The sequence below is a fragment of the Saimiri boliviensis genome, chromosome 9 (genome assembly GCF_048565385.1).
Source record: "Saimiri boliviensis isolate mSaiBol1 chromosome 9, mSaiBol1.pri, whole genome shotgun sequence".
In the NCBI taxonomy this organism is placed as follows: domain Eukaryota; kingdom Metazoa; phylum Chordata; class Mammalia; order Primates; family Cebidae; genus Saimiri; species Saimiri boliviensis.
Genome location: NC_133457.1, coordinates 77,364,369 through 77,381,392, shown reverse-complemented (window position 1 = coordinate 77,381,392; position 17,024 = coordinate 77,364,369). Strand labels below are relative to the sequence as shown.

The 17,024-nt window shown below is 47.9% G+C and overlaps 1 non-coding gene across 1 annotated transcript; it reads right to left on the bottom strand.

Annotated features, from left to right (window-relative positions):
• Window positions 1-13,505: 13,505 nt before the first annotated feature.
• LOC120368041 (U4 spliceosomal RNA) lies at window positions 13,506-13,646 on the bottom strand. Its single transcript, XR_005582263.2, has one exon. It is a non-coding gene; the product is annotated as a U4 spliceosomal RNA (small nuclear RNA).
• Window positions 13,647-17,024: the final 3,378 nt, after the last annotated feature.

Sequence of the window (17,024 nt, the reverse complement as noted above, 5' to 3'; positions counted from 1 at the left end):
ATCAGGGATTAGATTTTCATAAGGAGCACACAACCCGGATCCCTCATGTGTGCAGTTCACGACAGGGTTTGACTCCTCTGAGAATCTAATGCCGCTGCTGATCCGACAGGAGGCAGGGTCAGGTGTGATGCTTGCCTGTCATCGGCTCACCTCCTGCTGTGCCGCCCAGTTTCTAACAGGGCTGGGGACCGCTGATGAAGAGCATTTCTCGTCTGTTTGTTGGCCATTCATACATCTTTTTTGGTAAAGTGTGTACAAATCTTTGAATGCTTTTGAGCATTGGGTCCTTTTTCATCCTTATTACTAAGATGTGTGTGTGTGTGTGTGTGTGTGTGTGTGTGTTTACACACTTCCTGTTATCTTCTGAATACAAACCCTTTGCTGAATATATGTTCTGCAGAATTTTCTTCCAGTCTCTGAACTACCTTTCAGTGTTCTTATTTACATTCTCCAAAAGGCAGAAGCTTTGCCAACCTCTCTTGGGGTGTGCTGTTGTGGGTGAACTTTTCCTGCTGGAGCCCTCACTGCTGCACGTTCCGGAGACTCCAATGCACTGGGAAAAGCAGAAGCCTCCTCCTTTATTGCAGAAATTATCCAGAAAGTGACACTGAGCATGCTCTGCTTCCAAAATGCCACACCACATGGCCAGCTCTCTCTACCAGCTGTCCTGGCCTCCAGCAACCCCACCTCAGCCTCCCCGTGGGAGTTTCATGCAGAGAGCTTGCAATAACCAAACAGGAAGGGAATGCAGAGGGGATCAGAATGTGGATTTGACAATGATAATCAAAGTGGTTCACTCAGATTCAAGGATATCAAAGAAAAGCCTAACTACATGAGCGCTCATTTCAAATCCGTTTGGATGGTCACATTTCACTGAGGTTGGGAACACAAATAATCAGATGTACTCGCGCATTTGCTTGAAGTTAGTTAAAAACATTTCTATTAAGGACAGATGTATCATGAAGTTACTGAGGCTTGAGCATCGGGGATCCTGATTCCAGGCCCATCCTAAGGTCCTGGGGGGCACCCTGCAATGTGTTTGTGTTCGTTTGAAGCAAATATAAATGCTCATTCCTTATTTTCACTTGTAATGTTATACGCTTATTTTAATAAAGACTCTCTCATGATATATTCAAGCTCCACAGGGAATGAAGGGGCAAGACGACGAATCTTATTTGACTATGAGAGCTTAGTCGTAAAGACATCATCCTCTGAATTACGAGAGAGGAACTGCGTGTGTCCAGGTGTGTGTATTAGGGTGTTGTGTGTCTATGTAAGGGAGTGGATGTGAATGTGAATGTGTGTAAGGACAGGTGTATGTGTGTGTGAGAGGTAGGTGCTTGTGTGTGTTTGTGCAAGGCAGGTGCTTGTGTGTGTGCAAGGCAGGTGTGTGTGTAAGGCAGGTGTGTGTGTGACAGGTAGGTGCATTTGAGTGTGTAAAGCAGTGCATGTGTTTCAGGCAGGTGCTTGTGTGAGTGTGTAATGTAGAAGCCTGTGTTTGTGTGTGCCCTCATAGACCATGGGGTAGAAGAGGAAGAATAACCATAGGGTTGATAAAATCTCTCAGGAAATAAGCTGTAACTTATTTGTCTCTCTTTTCTCTGTTTCATTAAAAACGCCACCAAACACAAACCATGTTGTTTTTAAAACCCAGAGTTCCGGGAACAAAAAATTGGCACTGGGGTCTAAGGAAAAGCTGACACTACATTCTCGAGACCAGCAGAACGCAGTCATAGATCTGGCTCCTGACTGGGTATTGGAACTGGCGGCGGGGAGCACCCACCTCCTCCTTCTTGGTGAACACGGAAAGAGGCTTCATTGAGTGTAGCTGAGAAAGCCACTGCCAGAGCCTAGTAGCAATAGACAGCAGGCAGAGAAAATGAGTAATCTTAAAAGTAGGTGGATAACCGGGCATGGTGGTTCACACACATAATCTCAGCACTTTGGGAGGCCGAGGCAAGCAGATCACTTGAGTTCAAGACCAGCCTGGCCAACATAGTGAAACCCCATCTCTACTAAAAATTCAAAAATTAGCTGAGCATAGTGGTTGGTGCCTGTAACCCCAGTTATTCAGGAAGCTGAGGGAGGAGAATTGCTTGAACCTGGGAGGCAGAGGTTGCACTGAGCCGAGATCATGCCATTGCACTCCAGCCTGGGCGCCAAGAATGAAACTCCATTTCAAAAAATAAAAATAAAATAGATGAATGGAGTAGGAAATTGCTAAAAGCATCATGACTGAGCACATGCAGAGACAAGGTTTAGAACTACTGATTTTATTATAAAATGGTACTTAGAATGATTGACCGCAGTCAGCTATTTTTCTTTAACTCTCACTATGGATTGCATTTTAGTAAAGAATGAAAATGTGAGAAGTTTGAAGAGAAAGCTGGCATATCTTGGGAGCAGGTGTGCTGCTGCCCCTCACCTTTCTTGGTGCCTGAACTATTTCTTCTTATTTAAAAAATTCCCGTTACCCAGATGGTGACCTACAGGATAGGTACAATGCCGCACACAAACCATTTAATCACTAAAATGTGGCCTGCAAATTCAGACTTTGGAGCTATAAATATATAGCTGAAATACACACCAAGCCATGGATGACGTCGACGCTTCCTCGTCAAATGTTAAGCAGGTTCCCAGATGTCGGCTATAGCTGCTTCCCCGGTCTGGACGTTTCCTCCCAGCCTCTGCCTCTGCTTTTCCCACTGGCCTCCATGCTGCAATGGGTCTTCCCCTGGGCCTGGGCCATGCACCTGTCCTCTTCCGTGACACCTCCCACGCCTCCCCACCGCTCTCTGTCCTGAGCCTCTTTCCTTTTTGTGGTTTCACCATCACTGTTCATCTCATTCCACCCACATGTCCAAGATTTCCCTCCTCAGTAACTTCAGCTCTTCCCTGCAACCTAGGAATTATGTTTCATTACAGCCTCACACAAAATGCAGCCTTTCAATTACTAAAACCTCCTAATTCTCAGTGAGTCCTTCCTGGAACCCCTAAATCACAGTCCGCAACCACAGTCTCCCTCGCCCTTTCGTCTCCACCCCAACTGTGCTCTGCTTGTTTGTTCTTAATCTGCCTGAAGATACCTGCCTCCGTGTGAATTCTATGTCATTAGAGCTATGAGATTTTCCTCAAATACGTAAATCCTGTAACTATTTCAGAATTGACATGTGGGTGCACTCTCCCATATGCTTACCGTATTGTTGATATTCATGGGACTAAACATTCTCAGTCACCCCTTAGATGAAAAGTTTCAAAACGCATCTGACAAAGAAAAATTGTTCATAACCAATATGAAGCTACAGGTGTGTAATGAGGATGAAGCGCCTGTGATTGGAGCCTCCAGCCCCAGCAATGACACAGGCAGGTCACCTACAGTTTGCTGAGGGCCTCTTCCTTCAGTCTGTTATTCCAGCTCAGTGGAAATAACTCACTGGGGTAACTGCCTCCATTCAAGTGGAGGCTGGAGGCTGGCAGACACTGTGTGGAGAGAGTGCATCTGCCTCAGGAGGCTGGTCGGGCTGGGAAGGCGGGATCCTTCAGAAGAGATGGCAGCTTCCAGAGAGGCCTCTGTGCGGATCTCCTGATGCACAGAAAGAGGTCTCTGTAGCCATTCTGCCGATTCCCATTCTGAAAAAAAAGCTGACACTATCAAGATTCATCTTCATGGTACCAGAAGAGGTGGAAATTGGTGGCTATGCTCACGGCCATTGGTGGCATGGAAGTGTGGAGCCAGGGCAGGTGGCTTTTGGCATCCGCTGGTGCACTCTACCTTGGCCTGGGGTCGGCACAGATGTGGGCCACAGGTGTGTAGGTGCTGTAATTAGAAAACTAGAGAAAGATGGTGGGGGGCAGAGGACTGATTGAGAAATGTCTGCTCCCAGCTCAGCTTCTCTCAGAGCCACCTGGAGTTGGTGCTCCTGGGGGCAGCCAGATCAGTCAGGAAAGGGCTGTGATAAACCCCGAGCCTCTGCGGGGCTCCTCGCTGGCGGCTCCACAGCTGCGGCTGGGCCCCCTTCTACTCCCTGTCATGAGAAGTTGGAGACCTCATGGGAATCTCTTCCTGTCTCACTGCTCACAAGGCACCACTGGCAGCCTTGTGACTATTTTAAAAATAGTGACTATTTTAAAAATCAATGAGCACAACCTCCACCCACGGCTTGATACAGGATGTTCCCCCACCCCAGAAGGCCTCCTCAACCCCTCCCAGTCAACACCACCCAAAGGCTAACCCTGCCTCTGTGGCCAGCAAGGCACTATCTGCCTGGGTATGAACAGTGTACGCGGAGTCACACCTGGTACGTCCTGGGGTGTGAGCCGGTCCTCCGGGAAGCAGACGCCCAGGCGGATAGGACTGCACATGTTTATTAAGGGAGACGTTATGGAAATGACAGGGAGAGGAGGCAGCACCGGGCATGGAGCATAAAACATCTTAGAAACTTTGCCAAGATATCACGGCTCAGGAGAGTCTTCTAATTTTGAAATGGCTCTGTAAGGTAAAAAGATTTTGGTTTATTTCCATGTGATCCTTTTTTCCCCCCCAATATACATTTTGTCTGCTATGAAATAACTATGCCCCTGCTGAACTGTTCTGAGAGTGGCTGCATCTGTGTCTGAATGTCATGGAGAATAATTACCTACAGATCGCAGATACACATCTCAGAGGTTAGCTGTGGATGCATTCCTGTCATTTCTCCATCCATAAGGACCTGAACTTTAATTTTGGAGACAAGTGCTTTCCCCTATCTTTTGTAACAGAGATTGGAAATCCCAGGCCTGAGCTGTTACAACCTAATGTTTATTGAATGAACTTCGGGGAATATCTTTTACTGATCTTCTGAGCAGGAATATTTTCATTTAACCAGGAAGAGGAGTGAGGGTCTAACACCTGCCAGCTACTTTGCAAGATGCTTTCTTTATACGCTTCATCTCTTAGTCCTCAAAATGACGTCATAAGCACATCATTGTCAGCTCTTTTATTAGGAAGCTGGAGCTCTGAGTCCCACTGAGAGGTGGTATCTGGACTCAGGCAGCAGGGACACAGGGAAGGGGGAAAAGTTTGCATGCAAGCTTGGGAGATGCAAAGCTGGGGGTCACGGGTGGGAAGAAGAGGGTGCTGGGGATGAGATGATGCCAGAGCAGCTCAGGATGGGCCTTGATTTCCCCGCCAAAGGTGGCCTCGCTTTAAAGGCGAAGGCCACAGCTCCACTGAACCCGACCCATTCTCATTGTTAGTTTCCTTGGCCCCTAATAAGGTCCTGAGGGAAAGACGCCTGCACATGGAAGACGAGGTCCCGGGGGACAAACAGCTGCAGGACGCTGATGAAGGGTTGCAGCAAAAATACATGCAGGATGTGGATTAGGTCCTGAGGGACAGACGCCTGCAGGTGGAACATGGGGTCTCCGGGGACAAAAGCTACAGTAGGCTGCTTAAGGGTTGCAGAAAAGACACCTGCAGGACAAGCATGAGGTCCCATAAAAAAAGACAGCTTAAGGGGGTTGTTGAACTTTCAGAGGCCACTCACGTTCAGGTGGTGGTTGAGGTCCCAGTGGAAACCCGAATGAAGGCTGTGACCCAAGTTCCAGAAAATCTTCTCCTTGAGGAGCTGGTACAGGTTCTGGAGGACAGGTCAGTAGATTTGTGAGAATTCCTACCCAAAAATCAGCAGCAGGTCGTGGTTGAGTTTCCAGAACACATGCGATTAGAGAAGGTACCAGGAGTGGCACCAATGGTTCAGTTGGACAAGCTGCTTCAGGCTCTAGAAGACACTCGGGTATAGGTAGTGTCTGAGGTCCAGGAAAATTCTCAGGGAAAGAAGATTCCAGTGAACACTCAAGTCCAAGGGGTGGTTGAGGTCCCTGTGGATACCGTAGTATAGGAGGTTGTTGAACTTCCATAGGACACTCACGATCTAGAGGTGGTTGATGTCCCAGTGGGCACTGTAGTATTGGAGGCTGTTGGACTTCCAGGGAACACTCACGTTCAAGAGCTGGTTGAGGTCCCAGTGGACACTGTAAGAGTGGAGGTTGTTGAACTTCCATAGCACACTCACGTTCTGGAGGTGGTTGATGTCCCAGTGGGCACTGTAGTATTGGACGTTGTTGGATTTCCTGGGGATATTCACATTCAAGAAGTTGTTCAGGTCCCAGTGGGCACTGCAATATTGGACGTTGTTGAACTTCCAGGGGACGCTCACGTTCTGGAGGTGGTTGAGGACCCAGTGGACACTGTAGTATTAGAGGTTGTTGGACTTCCTGGCGACACTCACGTTCAAGAGCTGCTTGAGGTACCAGTGAACACTGTGTTATAGGTGGCTGTTGATCTTCCAGGGGATGCTCACGTTCAAGAGCTGGTTGAGGTCCCAGTTGACACTGTATTATAGGAGGCTGTTGATCTTCCAGGGGACACTCACATTCTGGAGGTGGTTGATGACCCAGTGCGCACTCCATTACAGGACCTGTTTCAGCTCCGAACAAACACTCGAGTGCATCAGGTGTTTGAGGTTCCAGATTACCTTCTTCCGGAGGTATTGGTTGAGGTCCCACTGGAAACCCGAATGAAGGCTGTAACTCAGGTTCTGGAAAATCTTCACCTGGAGGAGCTGGTACAGGTTCTGGAGGACAGGTCACCAGATATGTGAGAATTCCTACCCAACAATCAGCTGGAGTTGGTGGTTGAGGTCCCATGAAACACTCGATTAGAGAAGGTACCAGGGGTGGCAGCAATGCTTCAGTTGGAAAAGGTGCTTCAGGCTCTAGAAGACACTCGGGTATAGGTAGTGTCTGAGGTCCGGGAGAATTCTCAGGTAAAGAAGGTTGTTGAGTGAACACTTCCAGTGAACACTCAAGTTCAAGAGGTGGTTCAGGTCCCTGTGGATACTGTAGCATAGGAGGTTGTTGAACTTCCATAGCACACTCACGTTCTGGAGGTGGTTGATGTCCCAGTGGGCACTGTAGTATTGGATGTTGTTGGACTTCCTGGGGACACTCACGTTCAAGAGGTGGTTCAGGTCCCAGTGGGCACTGCAATATTGGATGTTGTTGAACTTCCAGGGGACACTCACGTTCTGGAGGTGGTTGAGGTCCCAGTGGACACTGTAGTATTAGAGGTTGTTGGACTTCCTGGCGACACTCACATTCGAGAGCTGCTTGAGGTACCAGTGAACACTGTGTTATAGGCGGTTGTTGATCTTCCAGGGGACGCTCACGTTCAAGAGCTGGTTGAGGTCCCAGTTGACCCTGTATTATAGGAGGCTGTTGATCTTCCAGGGGACACTCACATTCTGGAGGTGTTTGATGAACCAGTGCACACTCCATTACAGGACCTGTTTCAGCTCCGAGCAAACACTCGAGTGCATCAGGAGTTTGAGGTTCCAGATAACCTTCTTCCGGAGGTGTTGTTTGAGGTCCCACGGGAAACCCAAATGAAGGCTGTGACTCAGGTTCCGGAAAATCTTCACCTGGAGGAGTTGGTACAGGTTCTGGAGGACAGGTCACCAGGTATGTCGGAATTCCTACCCAACAATCAGCTGGAGTTGGTGGTTGAGGTCCCAGGAAACACTCGATTAGGGAAGGTACCAGGGGTGGCAGCAATGCGTCAGTTGGAAAAGGTGCTTCAGGCTCTAGAAGACACTCGGGTATAGGTAGTGTCTGAGGTCCGGGAGAATTCTCAGGTAAAGAAGGTTGTTGAGTGAACACTTCCAGTGAACACTCAAGTTCAAGAGGTGGTTCAGGTCCCTGTGGATACCGTAGCATAGGAGGTTGCTGAACTTCCATAGCACACTCACGTTCGGGAGGTGGTTGATGTCCCAGTGGACACTGTAGTATTAGAGGTTGTTGGACTTCCTGGCGACACTCACATTCAAGAGCTGCTTGACGTACCAGTGAACACTGTGTTATAGGCGGTTGTTGATCTTCCAGGGGACGCTCACGTTCAAGAACTGGTTGAGGTCCCAGTTGACACTGTATTATAGGAGGCTGTTGATCTTCCAGGGGACACTCACATTCTGGAGGTGGTTGATGACCCAGTGTGCACTCCATTACAGGACCTGTTTCAGCTCCGAGCAAACACTCGAGTGCATCAGGTGTTTGAGGTTCCAGATTACCTTCTTCCGGAGGTATTGTTTGAGGTCCCACTGGAAACTCGAAAGAAGGCTGTGACTCAGGTTCCGGAAAATCCTCACCTGGAGGATGTAGTACAGGTTCTGGAGGACAGGTCACTAGATATGTGAGAATTCCTACCCAACAATCAGCTGGAGTTGGTGGTTGAGGTCCCAGGAAACACTCGATTAGAGAAGGTACCAGGGGTGGCAGCAATGCTTCAGTTGGAAAAGGTGCTTCAGGCTCTAGAAGACACTCGGGTATAGGTAGTGTCTGAGGTCCGGGAGAATTCTCAGGTAAAGAAGGTTGTTGAGTGAACACTTCCAGTGAACACTCAAGTTCAAGAGGTGGTTCAGGTCCCTGTGGATACCGTAGCATAGGAGGTTGTTGAACTTCCATAGCACACTCACGTTCTGGAGGTGGTTGATGTCCCAGTGGGCACTGTAGTATTGGACGTTGTTGGACTTCCTGGCGACACTCACATTCAAGAGCTGCTTGAGGTACCAGTGAACACTGTGTTATAGGCGGTTGTTGATCTTCCAGGGGACGCTCACGTTCAAGAGCTGGTTGAGGTCCCAGTTGACACTGTATTATAGGAGGCTGTTGATCTTCCAGGGGACACTCACATTCTGGAGGTGGTTGATGACCCAGTGCGCACTGCATGACAGGACCTGTTTCAGCCCCGAGCAAACACTCGAGTGCATCAGGTGTTTGAGGTTCCAGATAACCTTCTTCCGGAGGTGTTGGTTGAGGTCCCACTGGAAACCCAAATGAAGGCTGTGACTCAGGTTCCGGAAAATCTTCACCAGGAGGAGTTGGTACAGGTTCTGGAGGACAGGTCACCAGATATGTGAGAATTCCTACCCAACAATCAGCTGGAGTTGGTGGTTGAGGTCCCAGGAAACACTCGATTAGAGAAGGTACCAGGGGTGGCAGCAATGCTTCAGTTGGAAAAGGTGCTTCAGGCTCTAGAAGACACTCGGGTATAGGTAGTGTCTGAGGTCCGGGAGAATTCTCAGGTAAAGAAGGTTGTTGAGTGAACACTTCCAGTGAACACTCAAGTTCAAGAGGTGGTTCAGGTCCCTGTGGATACTGTAGCATAGGAGGTTGTTGAACTTCCATAGCACACTCACGTTCTGGAGGTGGTTGATGTCCCAGTGGGCACTGTAGTATTGGATGTTGTTGGACTTCCTGGGGACACTCACGTTCAAGAGGTGGTTCAGGTCCCAGTGGGCACTGCAATATTGGATGTTGTTGAACTTCCAGGGGACACTCACGTTCTGGAGGTGGTTGAGGTCCCAGTGGACACTGTAGTATTAGAGGTTGTTGGACTTCCTGGCGACACTCACATTCGAGAGCTGCTTGAGGTACCAGTGAACACTGTGTTATAGGCGGTTGTTGATCTTCCAGGGGACGCTCACGTTCAAGAGCTGGTTGAGGTCCCAGTTGACCCTGTATTATAGGAGGCTGTTGATCTTCCAGGGGACACTCACATTCTGGAGGTGTTTGATGAACCAGTGCACACTCCATTACAGGACCTGTTTCAGCTCCGAGCAAACACTCGAGTGCATCAGGAGTTTGAGGTTCCAGATAACCTTCTTCCGGAGGTGTTGTTTGAGGTCCCACGGGAAACCCAAATGAAGGCTGTGACTCAGGTTCCGGAAAATCTTCACCTGGAGGAGTTGGTACAGGTTCTGGAGGACAGGTCACCAGGTATGTCGGAATTCCTACCCAACAATCAGCTGGAGTTGGTGGTTGAGGTCCCAGGAAACACTCGATTAGGGAAGGTACCAGGGGTGGCAGCAATGCGTCAGTTGGAAAAGGTGCTTCAGGCTCTAGAAGACACTCGGGTATAGGTAGTGTCTGAGGTCCGGGAGAATTCTCAGGTAAAGAAGGTTGTTGAGTGAACACTTCCAGTGAACACTCAAGTTCAAGAGGTGGTTCAGGTCCCTGTGGATACCGTAGCATAGGAGGTTGCTGAACTTCCATAGCACACTCACGTTCGGGAGGTGGTTGATGTCCCAGTGGACACTGTAGTATTAGAGGTTGTTGGACTTCCTGGCGACACTCACATTCAAGAGCTGCTTGACGTACCAGTGAACACTGTGTTATAGGCGGTTGTTGATCTTCCAGGGGACGCTCACGTTCAAGAACTGGTTGAGGTCCCAGTTGACACTGTATTATAGGAGGCTGTTGATCTTCCAGGGGACACTCACATTCTGGAGGTGGTTGATGACCCAGTGTGCACTCCATTACAGGACCTGTTTCAGCTCCGAGCAAACACTCGAGTGCATCAGGTGTTTGAGGTTCCAGATTACCTTCTTCCGGAGGTATTGTTTGAGGTCCCACTGGAAACTCGAAAGAAGGCTGTGACTCAGGTTCCGGAAAATCCTCACCTGGAGGATGTAGTACAGGTTCTGGAGGACAGGTCACTAGATATGTGAGAATTCCTACCCAACAATCAGCTGGAGTTGGTGGTTGAGGTCCCAGGAAACACTCGATTAGAGAAGGTACCAGGGGTGGCAGCAATGCTTCAGTTGGAAAAGGTGCTTCAGGCTCTAGAAGACACTCGGGTATAGGTAGTGTCTGAGGTCCGGGAGGATTCTCAGGTAAAGAAGGTTGTTGAGTGAACACTTCCAGTGAACACTCAAGTTCAAGAGGTGGTTCAGGTCCCTGTGGATACCACAGCATAGGAGGTTGTTGAACTTCCATAGCACACTCACGTTCTGGAGGTTGTTGATGTTCCAGTGGACACTGTAGTATTGGACGTTGTTGGACTTCCTGGGGACACTCACGTTCAATAAGTTGTTCAGGTCCCAGTGGGCACTGCAATATTGGACGTTGTTGAACTTCCAGGGGACGCTCATGTTCTGGAGGTGGTTGAGGTCCCAGTGGACACTGTAGTATTAGAGGTTGTTGGACTTCCTGGCGACACTCACGTTCAAGAGCTGGTTGAGGTACCAGTGAACACTGTGTTATAGGCGGTTGTTGATCTTCCAGGGGACGCTCACGTTCAAGAGCTGGTTGAGGTCCCAGTTGACACTGTATTATAGGAGGCTGTTGATCTTCCAGGGGACACTCACATTCTGGAGGTGGTTGATGACCTAGTGTGCACTCCATTACAGGACCTGTTTCAGCTCCGAACAAACACTCGAGTGCATCAGGTGTTTGAGGTTCCAGATAACCTTCTTCCGGAGATATTGGTTGAGGTCCCACTGGAAACCCGAAAGAAGGCTGTGACTCAGGTTCTGGAAAATCTTCACCTGGAGGAATTGGTACAGGTTCTGGAGGACAGGTCACCAGATATGTGAGAATTCCTACCCAACAATCAGCTGGAGTTGGTGGTTGAGGTCCCAGGAAACACTCGATTAGAGAAGGTACCAGGGGTGGCAGCAATGCTTCAGTTGGAAAAGGTGCTTCAGGCTCTAGAAGACACTCGGGTATAGGTAGTGTCTGAGGTCCGGGAGAATTCTCAGGTAAAGAAGGTTGTTGAGTGAACACTTCCAGTGAACACTCAAGTTCAAGAGGTGGTTCAGGTCCCTGTGGATACCGTAGCATAGTAGGTTGTTGAACTTCCATAACACACTCATGTTCTGGAGGTGGTTGATGTCCCAGTGGGCATTGTAGTATTGGAGGTTGTTGGACTTCCTGGGGACACTCACATTCAAGAGTTTGTTCAGGTCCCAGTGGGCACTGTAATATTGGAGATTGCTGAACTTCCAGGGGACACGCACGTTCTAGAGGTTGCTGAGGTCTCATTGGACACTGCAGAATTAGAGGTTGTTGGACTTCCTGGGGACACTCACGTTCAAGAGCCCGTTGATGTGCCAGTGGACATCGTATTATAGGAGGTTGTTGATCTTCCAGGGGACATTCTTGTTCAAGACGTGGTTGGGGTCCCTGTGTATACTGTAGTATAGGAGGTTGTTCAACTTCCATAGGACACTGACGTTCTGGAGGTGGTTGATGTCCCAGTGGGCACTGTAGTATTGGAGGTTGTTGGACTTCCTGGGGACACTCACGTTCAAGAGGTTGTTCAGGTCCCAGTGGGCACTGCAATATTGGACGTTGTTGAACTTCCAGGGGACGCTCACGTTCTGGAGGTGGTTGAGGACCCAGTGGACACTGTAGTATTAGAGGTTGTTGGACTTCCTGGTGACACTCACGTTCAAGAGCTGGTTGAGGTACCAGTGAACACTGTGTTATAGACGGTTGTTGATCTTCCAGGGGACGCTCACGTTCAAGAGCTGGTTGAGGTCTCAATTCACACTGCATTATAGGAGGCTGTTGATCTTCCAGGGGACACTCACATTCTGGAGGTGGTTGATGACCCAGTGTGCACTCCATTACAGGACCTGTTTCAGCTCCGAGCAAACACTCGAGTGCATCAGGTGTTTGAGGTTCCAGATTGCCTTCTTCCGGAGGTGTTGGTTGAGGTCCCACGGGAAACCCGAATGAAGGCTGTGACTCAGGTTCCGGAAAATCTTCACCTGGAGAAGTTGGTACAGGTTCTGGAGGACAGGTCACCAGATATGTGAGAATTCCTACCCAACAATCAGCTGGAGTTGGTGGTTGAGGTCCCAGGAAACACTCGATTAGGGAAGGTACCAGGGGTGGCAGTAATGCTTCAGTTGGAAACGGTGCTTCAGGCTCTAGAAGACACTCGGGTATAGGTAGTGTCTGAGGTCCGGGAGAATTCTCAGGTAAAGAAGGTTGTTGAGTGAACACTTCCAGTGAACACTCAAGTTCAAGAGTTGGTTCAGGTCTCTGTGGATACCGTAGCATAGGAGGTTGTTGAACTTCCATAGCACACTCAAGTTCTGGAGGTGGTTGATGTCCCAGTGGGCACTGTAGTATTGGAAATTGTTGGACTTCCTGGGGACATTCACGTTCAAGAGCTGGTTGATGTGACAGTGATCTAAGTCCCAGAGGACCCAGATGTTGAGTAGGTGCCTGGCAGCCTATCAGTGGTCTGGAAGGGTCATCCATGTAGTAGGGTAGGTTGGGCCATTCTTGCAGAGGACAGTGCTCCGGTTCAGCCATGTTGACCTGCAGGGCAGAGGCGGAAATATTTTGAAATCTTTTAACATGGAAAACACCAACACGCACACAAGCTGCACCTGATGCCGCAGGTGACGGTCCCTTGCCCCTTCCCGTCTTCAGGTTTCTAAATGGCAGCATCGGTGCCATAAAGCATCCATTGCACCGAGTCCTGCTGACAGCAGGGGAGTGAAAACAAGCCATGGGGACAAACTGTAGTCCCCATGCCACTGTCTCTGTCTGCAAATGTAGGCAGGCTGGGGGCCTGTCCCAGGGATGACAGAGTCACTACACAGTAATAAAGAAGCATGTTTCTCACATCAGGGTGTCTATGTGTATCCACATTGTTATATAATTGGCATTGGCAATTTTTGACAGTCTCTACAAATTGCCAATGCCGATTGTATTGCAAGTTGTCACAGCAGGGTATTGGAAAAGTTTTAAATCAGCCATAATCATACCTCGGATAAACCTCATTGGCTACAATACTGCCGCTATGCAAAGCTAAGTCACAGCTATTCTTGAGAGAATGTTCTCCAGGCTTTTCATGTTCTGTACTGATTCTCAGAACTCTGCAAGGTCAGTGTGACCACCCTGCTCCAAATCTAAGAAAACAGAGTCTCCTAAAGGAAGGAGAACGTTCACCCTGAGATACACAGCTTGCAGGAGGTGGAGTGGAAGTCGGTTCCAGCTCTACCCGCAGGACCTCTCATGCCCCCTCTGCTTCACTTCTTGGCAAAGGCTCTTCGCCACTCTGGAGGTGCCACCTGTGGGCACAGAGATCTCTGGGGAGATCTGGATTCCTGAAAACCTGCAGCGGAATTGGGAGAGGGTTTTCTGACAGAATAATCCTACATACAGATGTGCGTTTGGCACAACTATTGTATTTCTTTTAACTTCCAGGTCATAACAACTTTTAAGTGCACTATGACATAAAAAATAATATTTTTTTCCACGGAAAAATGAAGTGGGAATTCTAAACAACACAACAGACGTTTTAAAAATGTTTTTGATTGCAGGTGTACAAGTCCCACCATGTGTGATCAGAGGACTCAGCAGCTTTCAAAACTATAGAGGCCAACGAGAGCTAGCTTCACTGAGCATCGTTGAAGGTCTTCACTGGAAAGTGTCCTTGTAGGTAATGAGTGGCGTTCACTCTTCACTACCTCTCAGCCAGGGCACATTCTCTCTTACAAATGAGGAACCCCTTCTACCTAGAATGTGAGATCTAGGGTGCCACTGGGTGGGAGTGGGAGCAACGCTGCACAACACAGATGGGACTGTGATGAATTATGGCACTGACTTTGTCCGGGAGTATTCAAAATGGCACACAGCACATACTAATTAATGTTGGATTAATGAGTTTTGACTTTTTTTCACTCCCGGAATTACAGCAGATATTCTGAATGCTAATCACCTACCTTATAGAAGAAGAGAAATAAAATCACAGCACAAAACAAAACCCTACATATTTTGGAAACAAGACCCCACAATATCTGGAGTCAAATGGATCAGTCAGGATTCCCTGGGCCATGAGACCTCCAGCAGTGGGGTTCAGTGGCATCGCCTCGTGTTATTTCTGCAAACGGAACAATGGAAGCCCTTCAGTTCTCAGCCCCTAAGCCTTCACGGCTTCTGGCAGTGCCAACAAAGATGACCAGCTGGGAATGGAGAAGCCTGGAAGCTCATGGGGAAGATTTTGCTTTGAAAAAGGGCAGAAAGAAAAGGCACCCAGAACCCACAGAGCAGAGACCCAGCCAGGAGAGGGTGCTGTGGGAAAAGACAAAAGTGTCCTGTAATAGAGTGAAAATGACTCCAGCATTTACCTTTTCTTCATTTCTGATAAAATCACACAAGGGTAAAAAACGTATTTTTGACCAAAAGTGCTGTTGATATCCTATTAAACAAACATGAACCTACTTAATTTTCATTCTGTAAATGGTAGATATTTTCATTATTCTTAGGGTAATAAATCATTTCCCTGATTTGTTTTTTGTAAAATTCAATATTCATAATAAAGTTCAGAATTGTTCTAAATAATTTCGTATTTATGGTTACAAGTTTACCTCTATAGGAAGTTAGTATACTCACACCAAGGCTAGTTATCCACAACAAAATGGCAAGGGAACAAATTCCCAGGGAGACAGCAATTATAAGCATCCAGGGAATTTCAGAAAAGCCAGGCCCAGGATACAAACTTTCAGGCAGGACATCGATGACCTGGAATAATAATAGATGGAATAATGAGAGGCTCAATGACATTTACCATATTTCAGTCACAAGGAATCATCCTTAGAAACCCTTAACTTCCTCAAAGAGGTAACCACACCCCTCAGCTATCACCAGGGGATCCCACTGCTTCAAGAAGGATTGGAAGTTAACAGTCTCATGGTTCTTGAATGGCTGGTAGTGTTTGTAAGCATTGTGAATGTGGGGGTGTCTTTTCTCTTGGTCTAATGCAGGGATGTCCAATCTTTTGGCTTCTCTGGGCCGTCGTAAAAGAAGGAGCATTGTCTTGAGTTGCACGTAAAATACACTAACATTAAAAATAGCTGAAAACTTTAAAAAAATTGCAAAAAAAAATCACAATGTTTTGAGAAAGTTTACAAATTTGTGTTGGGCCACATTCAAAGCTGCCCTGGGCTGCATGCGGCCTGTCACCTGTGGGTTTGACAAGCTACGTATAAAGTAATTATCATTGTTTTAAAGTTACTTACTTTTTAAATTGACATACAACATTGGAAGTATTTATTAGGTGTCACATGATAAAAGAATCCAGAATCCCTGTGAATCACACTTCTATCTTAGATTACATGAATCTCTGCCATCTAAAGCATAAGTTGCTGGGTGTGGTGGCTCACGTCTGTAATCCTAGCATTTTGGGAGGCCAAGGCAGGTGAATCACGAGGTCAGGCAATCAAGAACATCCTGGCCAACATAGTGAAACTCCATCTCTACTAAAAATATGCAAATTAGCTGGGTGTGGTGGCACATGCCTGTAGCCTCAGCTACTCAGGAGGCTGAGGCAGGAGAATTGCTTGAACCAGAGAATTGGAGGTTGCAATTAGCCAAGATCACACCACTGCACTCCAGCCTGGTGAGAGAGCAAGACTCCATCTCAAAAACAAAAACAAAAACAAAAACAAAACAGCGTAAATCAAAAAACCATAATAAAGAGATGACAGGCTGGGCGCGGTGGCTCATGCCTATAATCCCAGGATTTTGGGAGGCTGAGGCGGGCGGATCATGAGGTCAAGAGATCGAGACCATCCTGGTCAACATGGTGAAACCCCATCTCTACTAAAAATACAAAAATTAGCTGGGCATGGTAGCACAAGCTTGTAGTCCCAGCTACTCAGGAGGCTGAGGCAGGAGAATTGCTTGAACACAAGAAGCGGAGGTTGCGGTGAGCCGAGCATTGCATTCCAGCCTGGGTAACAACAGCAAAACTCCATCTCAAAAAAAAAAAAAAATTTAAAAAAATTAAATAAAATAAAGAGATGATTTCATTCAGAAATAAGTATAAAAATGCCCAAGTGGGGATCATGAACATGGCCTGAATAGCTAAGATCGTTGATATTAATTCCATTAGACTCTTTTTTTTTTTTTTTTTTTTTTGAGACGGAGTTTTGCTCTTGTTGCCCAGGCTGGAGTGCAATGGCGCGATCTCGGCTCACCGCAACCTCCGCCTCCTGGGTTCAGGCAATTCTCCTGCCTCAGCCACCTGAGTAGCTGGGATTACAGGCACGCGCCACCATGCCCAGCTAATTTTTTGTATTTTTAGTAGAGACGGGGTTTCACCATGTTGACCAGGATGGTCTCGATCTCTTGACCTCGTGATCCACCCACCTCGGCCTCCCAAAGTGCTGGGATTACAGGCTTGA